The sequence below is a fragment of the Rhodnius prolixus genome, unplaced genomic scaffold, assembly GCF_049639745.1.
Source record: "Rhodnius prolixus isolate KJV_2025 unplaced genomic scaffold, Rpr scaffold_2, whole genome shotgun sequence".
NCBI classification, from domain to species: Eukaryota; Metazoa; Arthropoda; class Insecta; order Hemiptera; family Reduviidae; genus Rhodnius; species Rhodnius prolixus.
Window position 1 is genome coordinate 45,721,618 of NW_027411592.1, and position 23,881 is coordinate 45,745,498.

At 34.4% G+C, this 23,881-nt stretch overlaps 1 protein-coding gene across 9 annotated transcripts in view; it reads left to right on the forward strand.

Moving 5' to 3' along the window:
- The window catches only part of Ddr (discoidin domain-containing receptor 2), a 671,237-nt gene that overhangs the window by 299,598 nt on the left and 347,758 nt on the right, over positions 1-23,881 (forward strand). The gene's annotated exons all lie outside the window — the stretch shown is intronic.

Below are 23,881 nucleotides of genomic sequence, written 5' to 3' on the forward strand. Positions count from 1 at the left end.
GACTGACGTCTAAAGAGACGAAAAAAATATAAATTTGCTTATCGTATGTTTATAGAACGAAGCAAATTTTGCAGTATCCGCTGATATAGTGATGAGCTATGGTGCTATGCGCCCAATCGCAACAAGTGCAGATGATTCGACATGATACATGTTATAAATAAATGAACAGCATGAGGGGAGAATTCGCCCATTGGTGAAACTACCAAAGCACTATTGTGCATTGGCACTTATTTCATTAAGAACACACGGTCACTGGGCTTCAACCGTTTAGAAGGATTGTTCGGAGGAGTTAGATGGGAACTGGGGAGTTAGGATCTGAGGAAATTGAGGCGTTGAACTTATCGTAGCAGGATCTTACAGCATCAGAAAGAAGCATACGGAACACGGACATCTCAGTGCAAGATAGAGTTAGGATACAAAGTAAAGAGGCATTAGTTATTCGACGGAATGTTTTTGACTGGAATCATTGGGATTTTGTAGATATTAGAAGCTTTGGCTGATTCCCAAAGTTCCACTCCGTAAGTCCAGGCAGGTTTGAGTATCATGGAATAGAGATAAGCCGTTTGTTGTTTAGTGAAAGTTTCGATCATTTGTCGAGAAGTCTGGAGAGAAGTTTGAATCGTCTGTTCAGTTCTTTCCGTTTAAGGTTAGTATGTGGATCCCACGTAAGACGTTTGTCCATGAAGAGTTCTTGGTGCTTAACACAATCAAGTTCTGAAACTATTAAATCTCTTTTCTTTAAAAAGGTTTCTTTAAAAAACAAAACAAAAACTGCATTTAAAGAGGCGCATTTTAATTTTATTTTAATTATTTATGGTTATTTTCAAGAGTTAAGTGGGGGCGTATTGATTTGAATTTATTACTGATGAGTGGATCCTAATTATTAGATTTATAGCTAATAAATTTGGGTAACTGAAAAGTATTCCAAACTTAATGATCCCGTTGGGCATAATTTATATCAATTGTTATAAAAGTGATTTAGTATCCCAAACGAGGCAATTAGCTCATTATTTAATTAAAACATAATTTATTTTATTTATGCGCAAAAATAAATAGATCTATTTTATTCGGTCATAAATTTAGCCATTAATTGCTTCGAAAAATTAATAGAAAATCTTTTTTCTAGCTTTTTATAAAGCAAGAGCCGGTGACAATTTGCATTTTACGTTTTGGTGTATTTAACCTTTAATTTTTAGTATTTACAACTATGCAGTCAAGAAAAGCAATAAAAGCTTATGTCTTCTTATGAAGCCATAAATTTAGCCATTAATTGCTTCGAAAAATTAATAGAAAATCTTTTTTCTAGCTTTTTATAAAGCAAGAGCCGGTGACAATTTGCATTTTACGTTTTGGTGTATTTAACCTTTAATTTTTAGTATTTACAACTATGCAGTCAAGAAAAGCAATAAAAGCTTATGTCTTCTTATGAAGCTATTAGTCTTCTTTAGTATCAATATCATGGTGAGCAAGCAATTTGGTTTGAAATGATAGATACATTGAATTCCCCATTCAAACTTTATGCTTTGTCAGGTAAAGCATGAGGTAGTGAATATTTAAAAATTGATAAAAGATAATATTCTAATCAGTTGTTTTAGTTTTACCCCAATTAGTTCAACAGATTTCTTATCCTAGAATAATAAGTTTTCTACTCTTCAAATGGTTTGAGTATTCAGATTCATTGATCTCTCAAGACGGTGATCAGTGTGTTACGCGGCTCAACGACCATTGCAAGACATAGCTCTGCTTTATTTCATAGTCACTGTCTACAACCTCTCTCCACTAAGTTCAAAGCCAGAAGACGTTGCCTCTGCATATGTTGCGGTTCTCCCAGCTTTATTTTGGCCATTATCCCGTCAACGTTACTTACTTTTCGTTCATAGTCCGCTTCTATGAGTTACGTCAGCGTCTGTCTAAGAGTATCCGAAAAACACGAGGCTCAAAACGCTAGTTATTTTGTCCTCTTTGAAAGTACTTATATTTCTAAAACTCTTTTTTTAATGAACTCCTAATTTATTTGTGGCTGCAATAGTGCTGTTTATGTCTGGCTTCATCTCTTACTTCTTAGTGAGGGTAATTTCTTAATTTAATCATAAGGGTGGTCTTTAAACATTCAATATGGCTACACGCCTTTAATGTGCAACAAAAATTTGAGTAAAATTAAATCAAGTTTCTTGTGAGTCTGTGAACTTGTTCTAAATTTAGAAAGGATGTTATTTTTAATAACTTAAAAGTTTAATTGAAGCATAATTCAAACTATACTGCATAAATTTTACTTAATTGTGGTAAGCACTACTTAACTATTCGTAAAATTTATATGTCACTTTTCTTTAGTTTATATAGTGAATAATTGTATCGAACTTACCCATCTGAAATGCTAAATGTTTAAACAGAACGTCAGCTATCTGAAGCGGAAAGCACTGAGCTAACATCGTGATTGAGTGAGGTTGAAAACTTAAGTCTTGAAAACTTTGAGAAAACTTTGTAGAAAAGTTGGTGATTCTTTAATTTGACAGAGTACATGTTGGCTTCTAGAAGATTTGGTTATTTTCCTCTCTTCAATGTTTCTAACAACATTCGTTACTGGTGTTGATTGTACGCTGTTGTTTCTGTTGTATTTAGGTTACCGTACAGTTGTAAGAGAAGTAAGCACAGCGAGAGCTTCTAAATTTCGTTTAGTTACTGTTACTCTTAAATAAATACAAAAAAAATCATTAAAATATTATGTACCTTAGTATAATAAAATCCAATTTCACGTAAATCGGCTTTAGCTGGAATGCTTTTTTGCTAATCAAGTTCAGAGATTGACCGAATTTTCTGAAAATCAGCATCAACTTTTTTCTCGCACAATGTCCATCAGCTGGAAAACTAAAATCCAGAATTTAAATTTAAGAGGGAGTAGACGAAAATGGAAGATGAAAGAAGGCGTTACCTATGTATATTAGTCTGAAAGACTAATTGTTAACATAATAATTAATTAGATATTAAACATATTAGTAGTTATATAAATATTTACTTACTTACTTACTATCTAGTTCGACAGTCCTTAAAGTAGGCCCTGGACCTCCTCTACAAGTTTTTCCTATTCGTAGCGGTCTACGGCTTTAAGGCGCCATCTTTTTACTCCAACCCGACGAAGGACTTCTTCCACATCATCCAGCCATCTAAGTCGAGGGTGCCCTCGAATTCTTCTGCCTCCTGGGTTTTTTTTAAACATTTTTCGGGGCATCCTTCCTGCAGGCATCCTATAAATATTTAGGAAAAAATAATTTTGTCTTAAAAAAAAAAAGTTTATGATTTATTTATTTACAGCAGCGTTATATCCGGCGTTCGAATTTAATAGTAATGTTACAATCTTGGAAAGAAAGGCAGATTTAGAGCGGCCGACATGCGGCGGATCGGATCCCAGTAATGTCAAGTCAAATACAATCACAATCGTACACTCGAAGGCAGATTGCTAGTGACTGAAGGAAATTATTAGCTACCAGCTACAGAGATCATGAGAAGGACAAAAAGAGATCCCAAGTCTGGTGGTTAGTGGTTGGTTTGCGGTTAAATGCCATTTCCAGTTAGGCTAGTTTTATAAAGAGAAGGAAATGAATATTTTTTTGGGGGTATTGCTTTTTCTCTTCGGGCATTTTGGGCCTTATGCAGGAGTCATATTGTAAGATCCAGTTTGGGTAAAATTGAATTAGATTAATACTAAAAAAGTGGATAAAAAAATAATCATTGTTTCCTCTTTGTGACTTAATTGTTGAATATTTTATTTTGAATATTGTTTGCTATCGTTTCAACAAATGAATCGGCTCCTTTATTGGTATACATAATAGCGTTATTGTTTTATTTGATTGTTAATGCACTATCGCCCAGTAGTATAGTTTTGTTTAATATGATTTTGAAAATAATTATTTGTTTTGTCACGAAACTTTGTAACTTAGGTTCATGAGATATAGAGTAAGAGAATGTGGTAACGAGTTACCAAAACAGATTTCTTTCTGCTCCCGGTTACCACAAAGTTCTCTTCTGCCCTAAATATACGATCTCTTTGTAATCTTACGCACAAATAGCCGAAAAATATGTAGAAAGCAATGTTGTAGGTTTATTTGTCACTGCAACAACGTGTGAGCTTCTTAATTTACAGTTATCTTTTTTCTTTTGAATGGAATTTCATATTAAATAATAATTTTTCCAACATTTGCTCACAACTTGTTTATAAATGTTTTGAATAGAGTCTAATAAAAGGACGAAGCGAGAGAGAGAGAAAAAAAAAAAACTCAGTACCTTCCCAAAGTCGTGAGTTAACGATATTCAAACTCCCCCTCATACAGGGAGACTTTTGTCTGGTATAGTTGACATCTCTGGTGCTAGTTTCCTGCTGCTGGCCCATTGTGTGAACCTGGCTGAATGTGTAATGATAAATGGAATCGTAGACCATTAGGGTTAAACGATCCTTGTAATGAATGACCTCATTCATTCAATTTAAAGAGAATCCAAAGTAGGAGGCGAGGCGTTAACATTTCCAAATTTTGTAATTTAAATATTTATTTAATAAAATATTTCTATTTTATGACCATCATGCAGCAGACACACTTTTTATTTAAAGGAATTTTATTTTATTTTAAACTTTCGAAAATAAAGATTTAAGAAATTATCAGAACAAGCTTACTGGTTAAGAATTATTATTTCCAGAAACATTTAAACAGTTAAGCGTGAAATTTAGTTTTAACCCCCCCCCCCCACACACAGTGTACCGGAATTAAAATCAGACAATGCTATGGGTTTGAGATTACCAGAGCATTCTGTGCTCATTCAAAATCTTGCACGGTTTCACGTATGCATTGTCTAGTTAACTAGGGGACGCAAGAGCTTTTTTACAAGGAAGAAAAGAGCTTTGAATTCTGTGCAAAATGAAAAATCATGCTCGTACTGAGGTCTGTATCTCTATCTAAGGTAAAAAACGGCATTTCACAAGAGTTGAGAGCTTCTATTTGTGTGCGTAATTCCCAGTCTCTAATGCGAAGACCAAACATGTACCAACCACTTATCATTTGGCTGACCCCCACCTCCGTATAAAATATTTGACAGTTCTATTGGTAAGATAAAGGAAACATCCCACCAAATAATATTCTTATTGTATTTTATTAAAATTTCGAGTTTTTATCGTTAATGGAAATTTTATATTTTTCACAACGAGTATACACGCCGAACGCACCGTAATAGATATTTGGTTTGACTTGTATTCACGTCAAACAAGCTTAACTGGTTAATTAGGATTGAAGAAGTCACTCTTGTAAGTACTTACTTAAAAATGTTAACTTAAAAAGTAATTTTAAGAGCTTTCGCCATATAAAAACGAACAAAAAATCGAATTTTCAAAATAACAAATTTAAGCACCTCTATTAAGATTATCGCACAAAAATTGTTACTGAAACGGTGCCTCGAAGTTGGCGTGGATTGTGGTACCTTATTGCTGATAATTGGGTACTTTACTTTAAAGTTAAGGCTAGATTATTATCTTTGTATGATTACCCCAAATTTTAGCTCAACAAATTTTCTATTGTTTTTAGGTAAGGCTAGAATTATTTTCTAAAAGCAACTTGTTCCCTAATTATTCTCTTAATGATGGAAAAGGAACGCTTCCTAACAACTGCTGATTAGTAGTTTTGAATAAAAAAAGGTGAAGTTATTTCATTAAGTGCACGAAATAAGTTGCAGTTGCGTGTGTTCCTTCACAGGAAACGTTTATCAACACCTACACACTTGGCGGTTAGGAGCTCCTCCACTACTACTTATACATATTTTATGTTGCGTAATCACCATTTCTTCCAGACGGACAACGACTTAATAGTTACAAATAGCAGGAGTGATAGATTTTTAGTTTGGATAAAGAAGTTGACATTTCTAACAAACATATTGTGAAAATTACTAGATTGATTTGATGAATACGCTTCTTTTATTTTTTTTTCTTTTTTTTATAATTCCAACTTGTGTCAATCCTTTAATATTTAACGAGCAGTGACACCCGATCAAATGAAATATATTTAGTGTAAATATTTGTATGGAGAACTAACTTGATGATCTGTCATCTAGGAAACCGTGTTCAAATAAGAACACGTCTGCCAACGGTAAATATTTACATATAACATCATGGCAAGCAGTTCTAACTTTCACCTTCAAATGCTCACATTATCCAACTTAATATCATTGATAATGATTTAATAATCGGATGAAAAAGCGTTTTATTGCATTATTGTCATTTTGAAAAACACTTTTTAAGAAAAAGATTTTTAGCTTTCATTGGTCTCAGAAATTAGGACGTAATATTTAATGTTTTAGATGATTAACTTTATTCATGTAGTTATTACTTGTCAAGTTTAAGTAATTACACGTAGTTGTTCGACCAAATACAGATGAGGAAGGCGTAACCTTGGCATACTCATAAATTGAACGCCTCCGATTCAAAGTACATGTTTAGGCCAAGTGTTTAAGAACTCAGCTAGATCTCTACGGGCTTTCTTTTGGCATTGCAATGATATTTAAAGAGGTGTTAAAATTCTTTGTTCTTTTTTTAATGCTAGGACCAATCTAGGAGAATTGAACTGGGCTTTATTAAACTGGTTGAATTAGCCGCCCATGAGGTGAAGCGAGGTCTTATTTAAAGGTAGACGATTCAGAAATTATTCATGTTTTGTTTTTTAAAGTAATGAAAAACGAGATCAGATCCAAAATCCATCAAGCATAAGATTTCATATCCTATCCCTCCGTCACTCTTAGACAATTGTTTGTATTCTACGCTCTCCTATTTTACATTCATAGGGTTGAAAAGTTATAGCAATTTGCTGCGTAGATGGACTTTATTTAGGCAAAAAAAAAAGATCAAAAAAACAAGTATGAGATTAATAATTGCTGCTAGCTGTACAAAAGCTTTTTTATTTTTGTCGTTGATTTACATTTTTCGTATGATACTTCAACTTTGCCATGTTTTAGCTGTTGATGCAAATATACTGTAGGTAACATAATAACTCCATTATCCATAGAGATAATTCAGTCAAGCGTTTTATTTAAAACATTTTTGTTCTTGATAAGCATTGAGATTGACTTTTATCTAAAGCAATACTTTGAAGAATTAATTTTTGGTATCCATTGAATGGCGATTGCTATCTTAACCACATAATGGACAGAAGAACTTCCCAAAATACCTATTTCTGCAATTTCTTCTTTCAACCTTTAAGAGTAGAAGAAAAATCCGTGACTTTTTTACTTTTGCTATCTGATTGCGATTTAATGATAATATAAAGAATGAATTCTTTCTTGGTCACTTCTTCCGCGGTTGGATCTGATGTTGTATTTCAACCATCATTCTTTGTAACCAATCTTAAATCTGCTGTAATGTTATAGAATACTATAGTTTCCTAGAAATTCTGTCCTCTTTCAACACCCAGTTGGAAATAAGGGTCTGTCGCGGCGGTCTGCAATATGGGGACGTCACACAGTACGCGATATCTTTATGTGAGCGGGTCCAGTTTGGTAGCTTTCTTCTTGAGAAGTAGTGGTGCGATTTTTTTGTTATTTGTTTTAATTTTTATATATTGAGTATGAGCTCGAACGAAGAGCAACTCCTTCTGCTATTAGCTTTGCAAAGCAAAAAAAAAAAAGAAAAGACGTAGTTGGATGCATGAAATCAATAAAAAGAGAGAACAATTAGGGGAATACCACCGCTTATGTATCGAACTGGAGTCACATGAAGGTAGGTTCTTCTAGAATTTTCGTATGTCGCGAGGATGAAATAAAAAGTGAGTAATAAAGTTTCTTAACATTGGAATCTTTATTTCGCATTACTAGGTGGCAAGGTGGTCACGTTGAAATCTGTAATTTTGTATTACCAGATCGCTTGTCGTCGCGACAAAGACTAGACCGCGTTCTGTTTGGCAGAGATGATGCAACATTGTGTAATATAACTAGACTTCCTGACCGCCTCGGTCGGAGATCGTTGCCCTCAGTGACAGACCGCTTTCTGAGTGTCCGGGGCCTAACTGCTTGCCATGATGCCATCAAATTGTTGCATAATATCAGTGATTTCATACGTCCATAAGTAGCCTAATTTTTTGAAATGATTTTTGATAATTGATTCATCTGGTTTCTGTAGATTAGTTTGATTACCACTTGTAATTGAATTGTTTGTCGTCATTGGACTGGTAGTATGGTGGTGACAACGAGAAAAGCTTTTAAAAGTGGAATTCAAATTTCTCTGGCCAATATTCATCCGAAAATTGGTGACGTGAGTGATGAAGCACATTTTAATGAATACTCTTCAATATTCCGCAATCATCATGTTATTGCTATATAATGTCCATGGTCTTCCTGTCTGTTATCTTCTATTTATCATTTAATTTTAAATGTTCTAATTTTTCTTAAATTAATAACTTTCATAAGGATAATGTTCTGATAGGAAGTGAGTTATAGAAAAGCAATAATAATTTTAGACATGTGCCATCTGATATTTGGAAGATATTTTATGTGAAGAAGAATGAGTGAGAAGGCTGATTGGTCCGAAAGAGCGCATTCTAAAACACACCTGTCCTCTGTCATAGGGTTACATTTGGCCGCGTTTCTTGCTATACTGCCAGAAATGGTGTGGTATGAGCCATAATATCTTTAGCCGGCCATGTGTATGTGTGCAAGTAGATGGTTCGCCAATATCAAGGCTTGGTGGTTTGGCGATGGAGCCGCATCTGTCGCCACAAACCACCCAGCCGCTTTCCTGCTTGCTCAAGCTCCCAAGCCTTAAACCAAACCCTCTTTCTTATTATATGAACTAGCTTCACTTCTCTCTTTTCTTTATATATTCTTTTCTTTTTGTCTTGCTTCTTCTTCTTCTTTGTGTCTTATTCAAGAGTCTGAATACGATGTAGCCTTACCTTGAAATGAATGTTACACTGACACATATAAGCAGAGCTCTCTAAGTATATTGTACGCAGCATTATCTTTCACTTGACTTTACTGTTCTACGTAAATATGCTTTGCGATTTATGTATTTAATGTGTATGTAATTAATTCAAAAATCTTCACACCGGAATAAATTAAAAATACAAATAAAGAGAATTAATGAATTTAAAACAAACAGTATTACTCTTTCTTTTTTTTGTAAAGTGAAGAGAGATAAAGAAGTAAACTCCGAATGGAGGACTTTGCATCTTCTTTGCGCTGCCTTTCTCTGAGATTAATACTTTTCACGCATTTTTTTTGCACATGGCATACATTTGGTGAATAAATCTTTACTAGGCAAAACTTAGAAGTTATTTGCACCGAGTGAAACTCTTAAAAGTGGGCTAATTTCAATAGAATCGGCACTTTATTTTCTAGTACAGCGAGAACGAAATAACTTTACATTCATAACTGTGCTTGCTGGTGATCGCTTCGACTTCGTTTAGTTTAGAGACCTTTACAAGCCCTTTACATTCATGATCCTTAGTTTTAACTGCGTACATTACTTTGTCCAGCGAGTCTGGGTAGAATAAAAGAGTAGTAGGGAAGGGATTAGCTATGAGGTTAGCACACTGGACTACCACGCGGAGGTCCCGGGTTCGAATCCAGCTGCTGACCCTTAGATTTTCTCTTCCTAGGAGCTTCTTACAGCTCACTGTCCGGAGGCCGGCAGTGCACTGAAAAAAGCTCCGGGCGCCAATAACCTGAGATGTTGACGCGCCTTAAATCATAAAAAAAAAATGAAAAGTAAAAAAATAAAAGAGTTGTTTCGTATTTCAGAACCTCTTTTATATCAAAAATCTGTCGGCAAGAGTATTTGTGTCATAATTTTATATTACTTTCTTCAAATTTTAGGCACAACTAAAAAGTAAGTAAAGTAAAGTAAAGTAATCGCCTATTTTTTCAGGCGGGGCTTAACGTCCAACTACCAATTAGGTGTCGTGGACGGAGGCGAATAGCAAACGTACTTTACTGTAAATTTCTTTTATTAACCATTAAATAAAATCCAAGGCCAAAAGACCGGGAATCGAACCCAGTACCACAATACATATTAGCTTTGCAGGTCTCGCCTCTAACCGCTCGGCTACCGTGGCGCCTTTTAGGCACAACTATAATCGTTTTAATATTCATGAAAGAATAATATATACTTAATGCTAACTTGCTAACTATACAAGAAAGTTACTATATTGCTGATCAGAATGGTACTGTTTCCTTGCTCAGTGTGCAGTATCATGGACTCTAGCCAGCCCTAAACAGAATAATCCTAAAATGAACTTATCCTATTAGAATTAAAATACTTTTATAAATTTTCTGTCGATCCCGTCTTAAAAACGTAATCTATTTATCCAACAAACGTTCTCTGCACTAACTTCATTGATAGCAAAGAACAAACTCTCCTTTCTCAATCTTTTTTTGGGAAAATTTAGAATAAATAGATAAATGATCTCCCTTAAATTCTCAAATTTCATTCTACCATTCGGCCTAAATTCCTTTCAGATATTTAACTTATATAAAATATGAGATACTTCTTTGTTTGGAAGATCTAAAGTTATTCGTGGACAGAACCTTCTATGCTAAGATTGGTGATTTTGTGGCTCCATAGAATGTTAATTACTAAAACAATACTGGTAGGGGATCAGTGCACTGGACTCCTACGCGTTTGGATATCCTGTGTATTTGCTTTTTTGTTTTGTTTTTTTCTCCATGTCCGGTAATTGACAGTTTTTCACTAACAAGAGACAAGATAGTGCACTAAAATAGTCCTCGGGCGCTAATGACCTAAGTTGTTGATGCACCTTAATTAAAATAATTATGTATACTACTAATGATATATAAATATGCAATTCAAGCAATTATTGTCACACTTAATTAATACAGTAAAATTTTCCTTTTCTTTACGTTTCCAGTGGTCGTTGTCCATTTCCGAATTTCGGGAAATATTTTTTCATTCAAAAGAGATCTCTCTATGAACTTTTTATTATAATTTAGTTGGAAGTTTGACTTGATCTTATTCAGTATAATGGAAGAAAAATCTCAAAGGAAAAGTGAATTAGTCACTTATTCAGGAATCTTAGCGACCCTGCGGATATGCCAGCTTCACAGTACTCAATATTAACACTCTCTCAGCTCTACATAATGTCGTTTAACCTGCAGATACCGTTGGTGGTTACAGGTATTTGGGTTCAGTGAACTCACAAACACTAGCACCGTGATAGACCATGATATCATTCGATCCCCATGCCTGATGATCAATAGCACAGGGGTGACTATGTAAAGAAAGGAAACTCCGTGTACTTGCCCAGATAGCATGTGTAATTAGTTGAGATATCAATGTTGTAGGAGGTCTCTTGAAGGGGTTATCAGACACTTAGGAGTGATTACCTCAACTTCTGGTTCCTGTCTACCGTGGAAATCCTCCATAGTGTCCTGGCTTCGAGTGTTTCACACTTCCAACATCTTAATTTGGGGTATCACCTTAGATCTTTGCGGGATGCGTTGAACAATAAGGAATCCCCCAACTATCGGTTCCCCTCTTTGTTCATAGAAAGCGTGGTTCCGTTAATTTAAAGGACTCATATTCAGAATAATTTGATAGCATTTGTTGCACACGTATCGCAACATTTTGGTCCAATGGTGCATTTCTGCCCTACATTGAAGTACTTTCTCCAGTAAAAAAAAGATTCAATGATAATTAGAGTTGATAACAGAAAGAAAAAAAAAGAATAAATTTAATTTAGCTTTTTTAGAAGCAAGTTCAGCTAAATAATGTTCTTCGTTTTTCGTGACTGATTCATTAATCCAAAAGAAAGAAATAATACTTCCTATTTCAGTCATATTTTTTTACTTTTTGCCAAGCTTTTCACCTAGGGACTATGTCATCTTCAACGCTTATGCTTATTGTATTTTTTACATGTTACAACTTAGTTTGCTATATAACCAATCAGTACAGAAGACACCTACCTTGAGTGTATCAATGTAAAAAAAATATTCTACTTGATAAGCATAAGCCCTGAAGGTCGCCTAGTCTCTAGTTCGAAAGCTTGGCAAAAAATAAAAAAATTGGAACTGAAATTGGCAGTATTCTTTCTTCTTTCTAAACAATATAAATTCATCTTATTAATTAGAAATATAGAGTTACTTATTTAGGAAACAGATAACAGATTGTATTAAATATGATTATGAAAAATAACCAACCGACAAGTGTATATCAACGAGAATATTTTGCGTAGGTTTTTAACAAGACACTCCTATTCTAGTTAATGTCAGTTTTCCGCTATTGCACATTATATATATAATATTTTTTAAAAAAGCCCACGTAAATGCCTTGACAACACCCAAAACTATTCAAAAGATTTCCATTAAATTGTCCAGCTTATTTAGTTTCCAAACATTATCAAGATACTTTATTTTTGTACAAGATGACAATAAAGTTGTTAAAGTAAATTTTATGTGCCTATGTTGGTCTAGTTCTGTGTCCACTGGGGTTTAAGTCCATTCCAGTCGAAACTTGTAAATCCTATTCTTTCTCTCATCAGTGAATGCTTTCGACCCAATGAGCTGTGCTGCTATTTTAATTTAAATAACAGATTAACATCCAGACAAACGTCTTTTTTACAACTTCTGTGTTTCGAGGCTCAGGAGTCGACTTTTTATTTACCGACTTTATTTACAGCTGTAAACCAAATATTTGCCGTTAGGGATCTTTCTTTTTACTGCGTTCAATCGCAGACTATGGGATTAAGGATTAAAATAGCGGGGCACTGCAGCCAAAAGAGGCTTATTGTGCCTTCTCACTTTGGATCTAGTTGACCAAACCTCTCCTACTAAGAAGGTTGAGAACTTTTTCTACTAGTTCTTTTTGCTCTACTATCTCCTTTTGATCTCAAAGATCCAAGTTGGATTCTGTTAAGCTACTATTATCGCCGTCAGTATTTGGGTTTTGGTCAATGTCATCAACCAGAAAAAAAAAAATTAATATAAAATCACATCTATGATATTCAATTTTTCTCGATTTTCTCCGAGATCCCTGAAAAAGGTAACTTACTTTTGATTATTAGGTACACCTCTCTAAATTGCCTTGATAGAACGATGCACCTTTTCTATTCCACATTAAGGCTCTTCAATCACTACGGTTTCAAACTCCATTGAACCATGAGCAAACAACCCAAACGTTTTGTCGCCATTCTAAACAAAATGAAAACACAAGAGAATTTAATTCAGATTAGATTTCGTGTGGCTTTGCCAGATAAACTTCGGCTCTGCTCCTTAGATGGTCTACTGTGACAGCATCTTAGCCAGTCCTGCCTGTTTGATTAGACTTTAAAATCTTATAAAGTAAAGCTTGACGGCTGAAGGTATTTTATTCCCAATCAGTGGAACTCTTGTTACACTAGCATTTATCATTGACACAGCACACACAAAGCTATCCTCGCTTTCTTTGGACCTTTTGCTACACCAGTCTCTCTTGTTAGTCAGGCCCAAGCAATGCATGTACTTCCTCAGCATACGCAGTTGGCAATCAAAAGTGCATCCGAAAAGGGCACCCGACCTTGGAACTTAGGCAAGTTGCTAAAAATAAACTTTTTTTCGCCTGCTTTTGGCTTGAGGTTTCCATTCTTTGATGGCAGAACGCCTGAAAATTTCGTAATACCGCCACAACTCCACTACGTCGTGAATGTTTTTGCCATGAAAGAATACTTTGATTTACTGCCCAACTATTGCTAGTATGATCTCCGAACAGTCCCTAATTGGGTATAAACTGATCATAAACCTTGTAGCACTTAGTAGGATTGTGGCCACCTGAGTAGATGAGTCTGGATTTACTTTATTTAATACAGCTTAATAGCGAAATGTAGTTTGCACTTGCTTATGCTATTTTTGAATCTCGTTTTAGACAATTGATCTTCAAATATGACTAGAAAAGGATCTTTCTTAAATAAATTAAAATTAGTCGAGGAACAAAGAATGTAAATGGATATTTAGAACAGGAAGAAGTGCTGCAATTAGTGGATGCCACAATGTACCCTTTGGACAGGGGTAGATCAGCTTTCTGGCCAACCAAAGTGGGAATTAGAGCTAATTAGTGAAGGATTTAATTTTCGTTACAAGTTCTGTGCTGAAGACTTCTGGCCAATATACTCAACTAAATCCAAACCCATCTCCACCAATCATTGCTATTGATGCGCTTGAGCAAAACGAACCAATAAGATTACATTTGAAACATTACGGCAAGTGGTTATCGTGCATGTTTCCCACATACTTTTTTTGTTTGCAATATTGCCAACTGAAATGTAAAAATCGCATTATTTGGGATATTTGTATCTTGGGATTTTAAATTGACAGCGCTGAAATTGAACACTACCACATTTTATGCTTCCCCGGTATTTACCGGAAATTAAATCCACCATCTTTCAAATAAGGGTCCATCTAAAAGTGAATTAGTAAGAACCAATAGAAAAGCTTTTATTAAGTGTGCACCAGGATTAAAGAACTCGGTGAGGGTAATGCTGTTATCTTGCAGAAGCAGACTGTCGAGCCAACCAAACTCGACCGCGCCTCCCGGCCAATAGCATACACTTACAAAAAGCTCCTACAGATAGTTATCAAGTGTGGGGAGGTAATTGAAAGCTCTTTTTATTAGAAAATTGTGGGCATTATTGAATTTTAAAATCTCCTACTAGTTCTATTTAACTTTAAATCCATTAGGCAGATTTTAAGTAATCAATTTTGAACTCTATTATAATGAATTTATTACGATTGGTTTATTTTTGATAATGTAAATTATACCATTTTGAAAGAAATAGTGTGCTGCTTCAATTACTTCGATAGAACGTAATTGATAAATTAAATTAAATGTCAAAATGTAAAATTAAATTGAATAAATATGCCTGAGTAATTTAAGTAAAGCAGGTAAGGTTTTTCTAGAAAAGTCTGGGAAAATACTGCAGAATCACCATATTGTGTGGATAACGTTAACTCATGTGTTACATCTTCTTTTAAGAGTTGAAATTTGTTTTACTTTTACCAAATTACGAGACATTATTACTTATTGATAAAGGATCAAATTTTATTTTGCCAAAATAGTTCTGACTTTGAAATTGATTTGCGACACCCTAACGGTTACCACTGGTAGTCGGTATTTAGTAAGCGTCCTTCCGGAAGGGGCACCACTTTCATTGGTGGTCAGTGAGAGGAGCACTGTATGTGGCGCAAAGCGCTGCGTCGCTCATGTCCAGTACTACTTCAGATGATGCGTCACGGCTCCGAAAATAGTGTAAAACAAATAGCAGAAGTAGGAAGAAAGGCAAAGCACTAAAACTAAACCGGACATTGACCATCTCATTAGCCAAAAGCAGGTCCACAATTCCCACAGAAATACTGGGCAGTTTGTTGATTTAAATTTACTTGTTCTTTATTTGAAATATTCTATTTGTTCCCGTTTTTTTTTTTTTTTTTGTACTTTAAAATAGTTTTTTTTATAGTCCGACCCTCCAACGGTCTGAGGGACAGTGAACTAGCCCCCTGTGTAAAAAGTTTGGGGGACCCCTTTATAGTGGAACGTATCTGGTGCTGTACATCTAGAATAGCTAAAGATTAGAAGAAATCAGAATTGATCAGTGGATGCAAGAAATACGGTTTTTGGGCTCAGTAGAAAGTAGAAGGCTTAGTATCTGGAGGATAAAAGGTGGCCAGAGTTGATGATTATAGGATTATTGGGATGCAGGAGGAAGAGAGTAAAGTCGATATTGTTTGGAGTTCTAGATTTAACATAGTTTGATATGAAAATAGTTACTTTAGGAACTTCTACAAAAATAAGTAAATAGGAAAAATATTGTAGATACCGGTAGTTCTCGTAGGGAGATCAGTTCGGGTCATTTTAGAACTGAATAGCTTTATTTTGTATTATGTTGATTTCAATAGACTAACTTAATTGAAAGTAATGATTGATTTTACGAAAAGTTTAATCTAAAATCTACAACAAATATTTTTATACAATGAATATAGGACACTTATTTATTTTTTAAAATTGCTCAAATATTTTTATCAGATAGGTACAAATTTGTTGAATACGATAGAAGATAATGGGGTAGATAACTAGGATGGCTCCACCTCTTTAGTTGTAGTGGTGCTAACTAATTTTCAGTTTTGACATCGGGCATTGAGCATTAAATCAAGCAGCTTCCTCTCGTGATCCCTTTCCTTCCTACCGGAGGACTAAAACATTTGTAGTAATACCTGGGCGGTCACCAAATAAATCAACCCCTGCTATTCCGGACATGCAGATAAGCACCACTCTCGACTTGCCGAACAATGGTGATAACAATGTTACTATATTCGATCTTCGTTTGATAATATTTAACACACACAGACAAATATAATGATTTATTTTTTTTTAATTTTTGGATAGGCTACCGACTTATTTTACTTTTTGTTAATAAAATATGTAAAACAGGTTGTTTCCTGGAGTTTACATGTTTTCGAAAAGAATGATGAGAGAAATAAAGCAGCTGGATTTCGGTCGGTCTGCTTTGAAACCTTTAATGCTTTATTTTTATCATTAAGTTCCAGTTCAAAAGGAGAGTAAAATATTTATTATATGCTGGTTATATGACCACTGCGATAATATGATTACCCGGAAATTGCCTATCATTATGTGATCTTCAATTATTAATTTTCACTGCATTCGGACTAGGATATCGATCGCTATCATATTGCGCATTTCTAGCGTTTTAGTTTTAATTTGCCCTGCATGAAAAACCTAGGAATACTAGCGCCATCTGTCCAGACACGCGATGCTAACTGCATCGTCAGTCATCTACATACTCAGAAATTAGATATCAAGAAAATTTGAAAAAATTAAAGGTAGAAAACAATAATACTTTTAAATATAATGAAACGGGTTATAATTTTAGTATAACATATAATTTCTCCCTATGATCAATCAGTATAACTTCCCTTACGGCAGCGAATTTAAACGTAGAATATTCGAAAATATATCCGACATTTATTGCTGAACAAACTTTTAGTTTTTATTTTTAGTGAGCAATGCCAGACTTTTCTCAAAACTAATCAGTTTTTATTTTAACGACGCTCCAGTTGTGTTCTTTTTCAGCCAAGGTAGAAAATTGTTGGTTGTAGAAGTATTTTCATCATCCTGCCTTAATTTCTTATGTTCTTCCATTCTCTACAAGTTTCCCTTTAGAATTAATATCTTTTTTAAATTACTTTGTAAAGAAAAACATTAGAAGGTTGTTTCACAGTGCATATTTGCATTAATTCCATCGTAATTGTATTTTTTAATTTCATTCTATTTCTACTTAGTAAAAAACCAAGATGATATAAGAAAATAAAGACTTTTCAAAATCATGTTGAAGGTGAACGTATTATAAAAAAAAATATTCTAAAATGTGAAGTCTTTAAATTCCTTCTTGGCCTTTGCATTCTTGCAGTTTTACGACTTTTTAGTTTTCTTCGACTCAAAAATCCACATTAAAAGTTTCAATTATGGCAAGGATAGTCACGTTGGCTATTCTACTTTCAATTCAAAACTTCCTGGGATAATGTTTCCTCCTCAATGAAACTATGTACTCTAATTCTCTATAACTATTAGCAGTCTCCAGTAACTCACCAAAGCGATTTCCCATGTTCCTACTTGCATTATTTTTCTCTTTGCTTCATTTATCATCGGCACAACTGTTAACAGTTTACCAATAACTCTGTAGTCATCATTGGAAGCACCACAAATTATTCTCGGCCTTGTTCCAATATCCTTTTTCAGTTCCAGGAGTGCTCCGTTCGCAGATTTCCCACATTTCATCCATGAACTCCAATAAGTAGCTGCTCTTCCTCTAAAATTAACTAACAGTTTTAAAAATTTTACCAAGAAAGGTTTATTTGTAGAGTTCTGAGGGGCATTAGCCCGTCTCACTTCTTTATGGAGTACAGATTTTAACACACTAGACCAATACCCTGAATTTCTGGGCTTCCAGACCTTATTTTGGATACTACTTGTAAGCCAGGTTCTCCTAAGAAGTCCTCTTCTTATCTTTGAACAGATTTCTTACACTTGGTAGCCCGGTACTCCGAGAATTATTCCTTGTCTTTTGATTTAAGCAGCTAAAAGATATGTTGTAACTAAAGCCAATGCCTGAAATACTTTGGTTTAGCTAATCTAGGCTTACCGTCACATCAGATCTTAGTTTCAGTGGATTAAATAGTTTAAGTCTCATTCTCTTTTGAGATAGTAAGTGCTGACAACAGTAACGTATTGACAAGATTATATTCTTTCGGGGATTGCCTCTCTCTGATTTGGTTGTGAAGCTGGCAGTATTTGCTGAAGTCGATAAGCAATTTTCGGGGTCTGGAGCCATAATGTAGCTGAAGAAATATCAATTTAAATTCTTTTAGTCTGACCTAAATAGACATTAGTTACCAAAAATATTCTTTTTTGGGATCTGATCTCCAATATCGTAAGTACTAACTTCATCGCGATGTACTTCCACATCCAATTTCTGTTTGTCAGAATACCATAGAAACAATTGAATTAAACGTATTCAAATTCTAGAAGATAATGATCCAACTAATACATATAATTATCGTTTAGTACTAAATATTAATAATTATAGTCAACACCTTGCTCACTGCTGGAGAAGTTCTAATTAGATGTTGACATCTTATTACTTGTCTTCTACAGACAACCAGGTCACATGTGAAGTGACAAACTTTAAATTAATCACCTACATCATCGTCGTCGTCACCCTAAGAACTGTGCATGCAACACCACAAACCTTCACAACAACACGGCCAAAACGTGAAAGCCATAACTACGAACAAACTTCAATTCTCTTTCCACCTATCTCACACAATTCGACAGATTTATTTGTCCTTTAACCTACCTTTTCTGACATTCCCTAAACTTAAATTGATTCTATTTATTTAAACAATCAATAAGTACTCGCTCACGTTCAATCTTAACCATGAAATAATTAATCCAACAGGAACCCAAACTGTTATAAATCTTAGTAAGATACAAATTGAAAATCTATCATGCAATATGCTTGCTAATTGTGCTGTCGTTTCCATGTAATTATAATGATAGCTTAATTAAACTATCATCAACAAACATAATTCGCTAATTTAATTAAGCTATTGGGTCTTAGTAAAATTTCCAGATTAAGTTTTTGGAAGTTAGAACTTTAAGAATTAAATAAATAGACGCTTGCAACAACTTTAACTACTTATATGTTTTTCGGCACTTTTTTGTCTTATTTCTGTTGCGATTTCAGGGTCTATTGTTCCTACTCTTTGTGGGAAGAGATGGCCCTATATGTCTAACTAATGCAAACGCGCTGAAGAGAATGTTATGTTATCATCGCAACCTCATTAAACTTTCAGGAATATTCAGGTTTACTATTTCCAATAGTCAATCATTTCCTGCCATCCAACTTGGAATTGAGAAAGATTGGTTTCTCCTAAGCGTTTTCCAAAACTTCCTATTTTATCTCCACAATACTGGAGATAAGGGATCCCTTACAGGTATCTTTTTTTTTTTTTCAGGGCCCTTCGTTCATTTATTTACAATTGGACAGAGCATTACACAGGTAAAACTGATCATTGAAATACAAACACACATAAATTCTAATTATAGCCAAAAAATTTAGAAACTAATCGAGTAACCCAAGTCCATTGTGTACCTGCGCATGGGAGCCAAACGTAATATCATTTCCACACCATTTCCAAAGAAAAATATATTAAATAAATAAAGATTCCTTGATATCCTGATGTACCAAATGTATATTTTGGTTAAAAACTCAATTCTATAAAACTATACGAAAGTAAAGTTGTACAGGGTGACCTTCAAGATCTATTGCGCCCTACTGATTGGTAATTGGTGGCACCCTCAATTACCCCCTTCAGTCAAAAAGATCTAAGAAATCTTAGAATCAGAGAGAGTTCCTGGGAAGGAATTTTTACTCCAGCGCCTTGTAATTTCCCAAGAATCTAGGATCCTCCTTGAATAAGGGGATCACAGTCTGTCAGGAGGTAAATTGGAGGTTCCTGCATCTCCCCGCAGAATCTGTAGGTACACAATACAGTGCAGACCCAACTATTAGGTGCCCTCTGAGTGGAAACCCTCAGGTTTTTGCGTCTTTTTTTTTTTCACTTAAACCAATTCTGGATATTGTTTGTCCAGAAATATCTCTTTCTAGGAAGGCTGGTCCTAGAGTGTACTCCTATAGACCTCCACCTTTCCCTTTAGCTACTTCTGGAGAAAACTAGCGTTTCACGCAAAAAGCAAAAGGCCTTAGTAAAAGAGGTTTGGTGCCTTTCTTCACCATCTGATGCTACCTGCCAATATTTCTGCCAATAAAGTGATTGATTGGTGGATTGCCAGTTTTGGAGCTCAATACGTTAATTGAGTCTAGAGCAATCGGGAAGAAGGATGACAACCTCCTGAACCTGAGTTGAAGTTAAATCCAAAGCTTCTTGTTATTGAGTGGATTTCCGTTTGAAGATACAATGAAATTGTGACATGGATTTCGTGTTCTTGGCTCTTTGCCCGTTCACGACAGCCCTAGTATCCATCAGGAGTCTTCGTTCCACCCTTGCACCGTTTAATCGTGTGTGTTTTAATGTCGGACGGATTCAACGCTTCATTTCCATTTGGTTCTCATCCTCAAAGGCGAGTAAGATCTTAGAGAGGACCTAACATTCATGGATAGCCGCCTGTTCTTGCTCCTATTGCTCCAAGTCTATCTACTGCCTTCCTTTCACTCTGAGGACAGTCTCAACCAATTATTTAAGCGTTTATTAGTTTAAACTGTTATTGGGTGAAAAAAAAACTATTTATTTATTTGAATTAGCAGGCCATGGAACATGTAAGGTAAGAAAAAGATAATTTTGATGGTCGGCGTGATACTGTCCAGTTTGGTTGCTCATATTTGACTCAAATCCGGTAGTACCTCCGGTTGAAACCGTCTTACCACATCAATATCCCTCTATCTAGAAGAACTTCCCCCACTTTCCGGACGAAATACCAACCTCTCTCTGGCACTCAACAGCATCACTCGATTAGAAGTCGCCCGGATTTTTTTTTACAAGTCCTTTCTTATCTTATCTCCCAGTTTATGACCTTCTATAGAAATAAGAGTTGAAAGGGAGCATAAGTTTTCTGTAAAATGTGTGGAAGGAGGCTCGATAGGGTTGGATACTTGAGGGGGCTGCAGGAGGGTCGGCTGATACTGTCCTTTCTGTAAATATATAAAAGGTTACTTCGCTGAATAGATAATCGATTTTCTATATTCACTTTCTTCCTTCAATATCTAATTCACTTTGTAGGTAAAATAAAATCGATAACCTGTTACCAAAGTAAAAATAAATGTTTATTGTTAAGGCAGAAATGATTCGAGAATAATTAAAAGTACTATTGAAAGAAATGATTCTTATTATTGATTATTGATTGGTTATCAAAGTATCGTCTGTGAATATTAAGTAAACTGTAATTATTATTTCGTAAGTAGAAAAATTAAAGAAATAACTTGAAATTTGAATACTATTTTTTAATTTAAAGAAATAACAATAAATAGTACGGAGAGGATTAGCGGATACTGAATTCCAACTTCCGGAGAACAATTGTTCGAATCCAGCTGCTGGCTCTTAGATTTTCTCTTCTAGGAGCTTCTTACAGCTCACATTCCGGTGATGTACAGTTCTTTATCTAACGAGAAAATACTGTCCGCAGGCCGGCAGTGAACTTAAAAAAGCTCCGAACGCCAATAACCTTAGATGTTGGTCGCTCTTTAAAAAAATAAATACATTGTTTTCTGGGATGAAAATTAAAGAATTCCACAAATCAGAATACTGAACTCTTAATTTTGGTCGTTGAGAATGTTGACATCTCTCGCAACTTCTTTGAACGGGACTAAGGCTTGTTAGAAGCGATTTTTGAATGGAAAAATTCTGTCCTCAGCAACATTCCATCGCTGGTATGTATTTTTAGATTCCATGTAGTCTATATTTACTCTACAAGTAACTGCATAATTGCGTTTTTTTTTTGAGTCTACAGAATTTTAAGACACAAAAGCCTCCCTTCTTCTTAAACGTTTTGATCTCCAATTACCAGCTTATCGTTCATACGAATTATACTTTGCTTGTTCTTTGTGTGAATGCACTCTTTTAACTATTAGTCTTCATGATTTTATTTTTAATTAATAAAATTTGAGGGACATTATAATTATTTCACAATATTATCTATTTATATTGTACTGTTTTTTTAAGTAGCTTTAATAATCTGTATAGAACAAAACGAGTATACTTCAAATTCATTGTGACCTAAAGGTCACAACTGAGGGATGAACTTTGCAAGCAATATTTATTGCCCTACCTGAAGGTCACTCAGTATAAAAGTGAGTTAGGTGTCAATTTCTTAAAATTTAGGGAAGGTTTAATAGACAAAACAATTATTTCTCCCGTAACTCGTACGAGAAAGTACTAGTACGTGTTTCGTCGACTTTTATAAATTAATTGTTTATCTCGTAAATTTAAGTTCTGATGTTATCTTGATTAAAAAATCGCAATGGCCTGTTTTTTGGGTCTAAATGGATGAGAAATTTGGTTTTGCATATTTTCCTTGAATATTGCTGTGGCTTCTAATTCTAGAAGTTATCGGCTGCAAAAAATAATTAATATAAATCAAAATTACGACTTTGATGAGTGTTTTCCCTGATATCGAGATTGGTTCGAACATTTTCTTTGAACAACGTATGTTAAATGGTAACTATTGCTTGGATTTTTTAAGTTTTTTAAATTTAGTAGCCTAAAATGTAATGTATCGCCTACTTAAATAAAACCAAACGTGAACAATAAAGATTTCTTTTAGTAAAGAATTTTTCCTGCAACCATGTCGGGAAGTTCTCATTACTCAATTAAAATCAGCTGTGTAATGCCCAACTTCCCACACTAGTGGGGAAAAATTCCCATTGGTGTCACTTTCCGCACTAGTGTGTGGAAAAACTTTATTGTGCTTCCTTGATATAAGAAGTTTTGTTATTAACATAAATATTTTCTGTAAAACTTTAATAAGCTTATTTAACGTAACTAAATAATTAAAAAACGAATATTAAAAAATAAAATAAAAATTGAAAGGAATATAGAAATAAAAATAATACTTTAATAAATAATTAGATATTTTTAATTATAACAGTTAAAAAGGTTATAGTGTTACCTTATAGAAATTTGAAATGGATTCTAGTGATTCCTGTTTAGAAAACACTCCTCCATCAATAAAAGAAACAGCAGAAAATGTAATAAGTAATGTAAATACGTAAGTAATGTAAATAATTGTAATATAACAATAAATGTTTATAATAAATAAATTACTTTTTGTAGACAGTAAAAATGAAATTTTTAATTTTTTTAGTTAATAAATCTAATGGTTGCAGAAAAAATATAATATTTAACTCGAATGTAAAGTATTGTATTTTCCTCACACTCGGCAATTTGCACTTGCACTCGCCTCGCTTCGCTCGCTCGCGCGTGCAAACCCTGCCTCGCGTGAGGAAAAGTACTACTTTCCACACTTGTTAAATAAATAACTATTTCAAATAGAACTGTAATCATTTGAATAAGAGAAACTGGTGTTGAATCTTCCAAACAGAGTTTTGAAAAAAGTTTCCTCTGTTGTCTAATAAATAAATTTGACCCTAGGTTTAATAACATCTGAAAAATAAAAACAATACTCCCAAACTGCACCTATGAGCTCCACACACATTGGTTACACAAAAATGTCATTGTCACAAACAAACTCAAATGTCCCTTCTCCATTTCTGGTTCTGAAACTTGTGTATATAATATTTCAAACATTTTTATTGTCTTTTGGTTTATAATTTTATTTAACTGA